At 42.1% G+C, this 7,138-nt stretch overlaps 1 protein-coding gene across 2 annotated transcripts in view; it reads left to right on the top strand.

Annotated features, from left to right (window-relative positions):
- The window catches only part of TCEA1 (transcription elongation factor A1), a 40,518-nt gene that overhangs the window by 599 nt on the left and 32,781 nt on the right, over nt 1–7,138 (top strand). The window lies entirely within an intron of this gene.

Below are 7,138 nucleotides of genomic sequence, written 5' to 3'. Positions count from 1 at the left end.
CCCCCTGAGGATCCTAATCTCTGGGCTAGTTACAAGGTCCTGTCTGGCACTCTGCCTCATTGGGAACAGAAGGTGTCCTCACACAAGAACAGCCCCTAGCCCCCTGGGTAGGGCGCTTTCCTGGTATGTTGGGAGAAGCGGGCTTTGTTGTTTTTACACTAGGAACTTGCACTGTTTCTTCTGATCCTGGAAAAACTCCTCAGTTTGTGTGTTGGGGATTGATCCTTTTTTGGCAGGTCCATAAATTAACTCTGCACCTTCAAGTTTCCCGTCTAATCCATTTCTCCTTCCCATGCCTGTTCTGCTTTCTGCTCCCAGATCTGTGCTCCCCACCTGATCTGCTGTTGTGCTGCTTGTCTCTTACCCAGTCTGCCACCAGCCACCCACTGAATGAGAGTCACAACAGCTAGCACGCTGTGCACCGAGCCACCTAAGCACTGAAAAGGATGGTATATCTCAAATCCCTTTTCTGTGCTGCAGGAAGACACCTGTGTCAGGATCGGATTTGCAGTCTGAAACTTTCGCTTGGAGTAAGGTGTCTAAATTGTTCCCTTCAAAATTAGACCAGGGAAGGTGGGTGTGAGGGAAAGGCCACTCTTTTCTTTGAAAACAATTGGAGGAAGTAATGTGCTCCCCTTGGCCACTCTTGTTTTAACCACTGTCCCGCTGGATAAGTTGTGACTCATTCAGCTGTTCCTTTTTCTTCCCATGTATTGCATAGGGGTTTAAGCTCCTAACTCTTAAGTTCCACTCTGGGAGCCAGGTGCCCAAAAGTTAAGAGGTATGATGCTTTGTGGATTTAGCCCTTAGTTTCTCTGTGCCCTACTTCCATCTGGGGAGGGGTAATGGAATAATAGTTCTTCTGTACCTCTCCAGGTGCTGTGAGGATAAACGTGTTATAGTCTGTGAGGTGTTCTGATCCAGTGGTGATGGAACTAAATTAATACCACATGTGCTCTTGTTGCAAAGAATGCTAACATCGTACTGGGCTGCATTAGTAGAAGTATTGCCAGCAGAGCAAGCGAAATGATTATTCCCCTATATTTGGCACTGGTGAAGCCACATCTGGAGTATTGTGTCCAGTTTTGGGCCTCCTGTTACAGAAAGAATGTAGACAAATTGGAGACAGTTCAGTGGAGGGCAACAGAAATGGTGAGGAGGCTGGGGCACATGGCTTTGGAGGAGAGGCTGAGGGAACTGGACTTAGTCTGTAGAAGACAAGACTGAGGGGCAGGTTTGATAGCAGCCTTCAGCTATCTGAAGAACAGTTTCAAAGAGGATGGAGCTGGGCTGTTCTTAGTGATGGCGGATAACAAAATAAGGAGCAATGGTCTTGAGTCGCAGCGAGGGAAGTTTAGGTTGGATAGTAGGAAAAACTTTCTCATGAGGATGATAGTAAAGTACTGGAACAGGTTACGCCGAGAGGTGGTAGAATCTCTGTCCTTGTAGGCTTTTAAGAGCTAGCTAGACAGTCTTGGTTGGGATGATGTGGTGGGGATGGCTCTACTTTGAGCAGGCGGTTTGACTAGATCAGTGGTTTTCAACCTGTGGTCTGCAGACTGTCTAAGGGGTGTGTAAAAGATGACCGTGATTAATCAAAAGTGTGTGAATGCCCACACTTAGAATTCGAAGGGGTCTGCACCGCCCTTCAAAATTTTGTAGGGGTCCACAAATAAAAGGAGGTTAAAAACCACTGGACTAGATGATCTCCTGTGGTCCTTTCTAAACCTAATTTTCTGTGATTTCTATGTAGACAATATATATGTTCTTATTGTACAACAGAAGCTCAAATAACCACAATCCCACCTGTAGCAAGAAACTTTTTATTTTCCTTTCTTGTTTTCCTCAGTTACTTTTGCAAGTTTTTAAGCTACTTATTTTCAAATCTTGTACTACATCCTGTCACCTGACCCTGCAGTACAGTCAGAATACTAAATTAGCAACGTAATGTACAGATCATCTCCTGTGAAAACGCACTGAGCTTTCAGCTACAGGATTATGACTTAATTGAAGGATAAAGCTATATTGAGTTCTTATACACAAATACAAACTGGGTAAAAGTTTCTGACTCCTCATGTTTCTTTTCAGAGTTTTCTACCGTATGAATTGCTTAAAGGGTTTTGTTTTGGGTTTTTTGTCAGCTTTTTTGTCATGTTTATGACTAACACTTTTAAATATACAGTATTATAACATTTGAATACATTTGGTGCATTGTTGCTAGTTTGATGAAAACACTTCCAGAAATATTTCAATCCTGATTTTTGTCAAGGGCCAGAGCAGAAGGGATGCTTTTATTTAACCTGCCATTGAAAAACTGGATTCATGGCTCATGCTATAGTATTGTAATTGTCTGGTGCTTGCCTTTTGAGTTGAAAAGTGTGACATCAGCATAGACATTCACCCTTCATGAAGCAGATGATTTGTGCTCTGTAAATAATAAATTTGCTAATTACAGCTTGTAAGCAGATTGCTTAGCCTGCTGGCTTTGGCAGGCAGGTTTGCTCCCTGAGGAGCTCCTCAGCCACTCCTCCCAAATCAAACACTATCTTTAAACTGCAGACAAATAGACAGACAAACAAACAAACCCTGATGCCCTGTTGCAAACGTTTGGAGGGAAGCTCCTTTGGCTCTGGGTCGGGGCACAGCAGCATGGCTCCACACTGTAGCAAGTTGTTATTCACAGCTGGCTCCTTCCTTCCAAACTGCACCCCCGCGGTTCCCTTTCTCCTCTCCTGTCTGGGGTTTTAAGCTCCTAGTGAGTCACTCCGTTATTAGCAGCTCCCCTATAGCTGCAGCTACTCAACAGGGCTGGCTGCCCCGTCATAAGGAGACAGATTGCCCTGTTACACAGCCATGCTGAATTTGAACTCCTCTTTTTACGCTCCCCAAATCAGGTAAGAATTCCCTTCCATAGTTAGCAGTATGTCCCCATCCGTCCCTCTTGTCTTAGGTGCTGCAGCTGCTGTCCCTCACTGCCCTGCAGGTGGGGGAGCTGGGGCAGGCCAGGAGTGGCTCTCAAGTTTCCTTGGCCCCTGGAGCAGGCAGATACAGCAAGGACAGTGACAACAGTGGGTGGGAGCGGAGGGAATGGAAAGAGGGGAGGTTCTGTTGAGCATGGGGCTGGGGCTGGGGAGCAGGGGAATTCTGCAAGAGTTCCCAATTTCGGAACTTTAAAAAGGCCCTGGCTGCTACTCCTGCAGTGTGGTCTGGCCATCCTGGTAGGAGGTGGGAAAGGGGGTGAGGGGTGCACCCATCTCTGAAGCACCAGTTGCTGTTCCCATACCCTACTTTACAAAACCTGCATCCAGTCATGGAATGAAGGATTGGCGTCATCAATGTATAAAATAAAACTAGATTGGGTGGGATTAACTTTTTGTTTAACCTTTGAAAGATTAATTGTTCAGAATTAAGGAGAAATTAGGTTTGTCGCCCTCCTTTTTCTGGTTTGAGCTTCACAAGAGGTTGGGGGAAATGAGTGAATGTTTTGCATTAAAAGTTTGGGTTTAATGCCCAGTATTCTGTTCTTCAGAAGACCAGCCCTGGTGGTGATTGGCTTTATGATAGCACAAATGCACAAAATAGTAAAACCAGCCTAAGAAGCATTTACTTTTCAATTTTAAACTTTTTTTTGTTTGGTTTGATTATTGCTTATGAAACAGTTGGAAGAAAAGCCTTTTCTATTGAAGATTCAATATTGTTGTCCCTTTAGTTAAGGTCTGAGACAGCTCTCAGTCCCCTTTGTGAGTCTTTCAACTGAGATAGTGAGTGAGAAACAGTCTTGAAAAGGAGACTGTTTTTTAAAACTGGAAAGCTGTAAAAGTTAATATGGACATTATTAGCAAATTGTTAGATGGTTTCAATTCGCATGTGAAAAATCCTTTAAATTGTTAGAGTGCACGGTTATCATGAGAGATGTTTATTACAAATAAACAGGTAGCTATATACATGCAAATCCCTCTTGCAGCATGCATCCATGACAAATAGAGATTTGAAATTGCATAATGTAGGCAACTGAAGATTAGTTATGACAGAAATGTCTCTTTGAGCTTTGTATCATTTTTCATATTTCAATGTATTCCAGCTAAATTTTATTTAGCAGACTTCTTTTTGAGTAGTTTGAACATTTTAATGCAACCAAATACCTTAAACTGCAAATGTGTTCAGTTTGCAAAATACAGTCTGTCTTATGCAACTGTGCATCGTAAAAAGATTTGCGTTTAACATAAATGAAATAATATGTAGCGGGGTAAGTTTTAAGCTATTTTTTATGCTGTAGTATTAGGGTATTTGTTCTATAGCCTAATATTTAAGAATAGTTTATTTAATTTCCCCCCATATTCACGTTAGCAAACAAGTTAGGCTTTACATGCAGTATTGTTTTCTTCTTTTCTGTATGTGTGCACCCAAGCATGGAATATTTTGCTTCCCTGTAAGCAAATTAAACTGTATTTCTTGCTACTTTGGTTTGTAAATGGCTAATGTTCAGAACAGATTTGCCTCTTGCAGAATATAGTATGTCGTTACCATATATCAAGTGACTTTGAGAAGTCTGTATCTGATTCCACATCTGTAAAGGGGGAGAAATGGTCCTTTTTTCGGAGAGTTGTCAGTAATTAATTAATTCATATTAGTGAGATTAATTTTAGTCACCAGAATGGAAAATTGCTATAGAAGTATATTTCACAGGTCAATTAATTGAATACATTCAGTGGAGATTCAAGGGTAGTTATGCAAGAGGATTGTTACAGCCATAGGATTTGTCTGTCACCAGCAGTATGTGCCATCAAAGTACAGTTTGCTACAGCTTGGTACAGTTGATCCCCATTATATACATCCCACAGTTGAGACACCCTTTCACTATTGTTTTGTCATAGTTATGATCAGAAAAGTGACCTTGCTAATTAAATCGTGCTAAGTGCATCATGGGCAGCAGGTTTCATGTCTGCAGTTCTGTCAAGGTGTTTTCCTATAAGTGCTCTAAATTAAACTTGGTATCTGAAAAACAAGCCGAGTTCTTTCTGTTGTTTGCATCATCACCACTAGCAGATTGTGTGCTTAAGAGCATAGCTGACCAGCTTGATTGTGGATAAAAGCCAAAAAATATGAAACTTACTCTTCTATAGTTTGGTTTTACTGTGTTGCTCTACAGTAAAAACTTCTGGCTTTATAAGTAAAGGTGATAGGTGCCAAAAAAAAGTAAAATTTTCAATTAAACCAAGGCTTGTTTTAGAAGGCTTTCTTTAAACAGCCTGGATAAGAGGCTCTGTTTCTTCAGACTTGACACAAGAATCCCGCTTTCTCTTTTCGCCATCCTTTTGGTGGTCTTGTAGTAAAGTAGAGGAGGGTTCTCTCTCTGCTGCTGTGCCTGTAACAATTCCACAGGGGTTGATAAATTATTCTGGGGTTGATGGGGTGGAAGGAAGGATTTAAACAAGCACAAAACATCAATTTCATGCATGGAGTAAAGTAAATAAAATAGTGGAAGGAGGAGCTTCATGCTGTAAAGAGAGTAGGATTGCACTAGTGAGCTAGAAGGAAGGCAGGATATATGGGATACAGTGCTGGACTGTTCCCAGATCAAGAGACTTGTTTAACAGCAGGAAGAGGCAGAAATTGAGAAATCAAGATTCAGATCCTCTTAAAAGGTGGGGGTGGGGGTCGGGTACAGGGTGTCAGCTTAAAAAAATATGGGCTGTGTGACTTCATGCAGATTGAAAGTCACCAGGATTTGAATCTGAAAACTTGAAACTTGAACAGCCTTTGGCAGGAGTTATTTTATTTAGTGCCATGGTAGCACGTGGGACAATTGCACCCATGCTTATCTGTTTCTGGGAGGAGCATAGGAGGGGCCAAATCTGGAAAAGCTACACAACACAAGGCAGCTCCTGCCTGGTTTAAGGCCAACCATGGTCCTAATGTAACAGGAGTGCACGTTGGGCAGTTTTACCTGTCTGCTGCCACTGGTGTGTTCTCAGGACACAGCTGTTCCTGGGATGGCTGTGCAGCAGACCCAGGGCAATTTTATTTGAAGGCAATAGGACCTGATTGTGAAGCACATGAGGCAGTATCAATGTTGCTTTGCAACCATGTTTAAAAAAAAATAAATTAAAAAAGTGGTTAGGGGTGCCCTGACACTCTCTCTCCCCCTCCCCCTCCCCCCTCTCTCTCTCTCTCTCTCTCCCCCTCTCTTTTTTTTTGTTTTTTTTTTTTTTAAGTTGAGACCCACTGGTCTGTGGCCTAGTGAACAAGTGTCTACACCACACTCCATGCACTGTACTAATTTGTACTTCATCTGGTAGTCTTAAATTATGGGTATACAGACACAGCTGCTTTACTGTGTGTCAGTAGCTCTGTGGTAACTACCTTTTGTGCAGACTTTTCTCTTTCAGTAAATGGAAGCTAAATTGTGGTAACGTAGTCCTCCTTTATTGAGGACCAAGTTATGGTGATAAAATCTGAATCCCTTCTGTTAAGTGGTAAATTATGTCACCTGTACCTTTAGCAGAAAACATGAACTAAACTTGCACATCTGAAGTTCCTTTACTTTAAGGTATGAGAGAGTGTTGAGTTGATGGAGACAGCTTGTAGCTTGTGCTGAATTTTAGCCACAGAAAGACTTTGGTCTCCAGACTAGCATCTTGCCAAAGCCTAGCATTCACTTAAAAATATTAAATTGCTAGAAGATAGTGGTTGACTACATAGGTTGACATCAGAATCAGAGAGAACTTCTTGAGCTTCTGAATCGTGAGTGCAGATGAAGATACAGTTTTACTTTCCCTCCTTCACCTCCTCTGCTTTACTCCTCCCCCATGATCTTTAATTAGAGATTGATATAAAATCTGGATTGCTAGAAGTTTGTTTGGGGCTGTGTCAGTGAACAGTCTAGAGGCTGCAGGTGTACTTACTTTGCAAGCCTCTAGCCTCTTTTGAGCCTGGATTTTATGGAAGAGTTGAGGATATTGGTGCTGTTCAGATACGTGACCACTTGGATAATGGGAAGCTCCATTCCTGTGAAGTTTTCATAGGAGCTTATTTTCATAGGAGCTTATTTTCGGCAGTACAGAACTTCTAAATTTTGTGGAAGAGGACCTCTTTCCTAATCCCAGTCAGGAGAAAGACGGGAAAGGTAACAGAATTG

This window comes from Alligator sinensis, unplaced genomic scaffold (genome assembly GCF_000455745.1).
Source record: "Alligator sinensis unplaced genomic scaffold, ASM45574v1 scaffold612_2, whole genome shotgun sequence".
Classification (NCBI taxonomy): domain Eukaryota; kingdom Metazoa; phylum Chordata; order Crocodylia; family Alligatoridae; genus Alligator; species Alligator sinensis.
The sequence above is the reverse complement of the archived record's forward strand: the minus strand, read 5'-3'. Positions and strand labels throughout refer to the sequence as shown.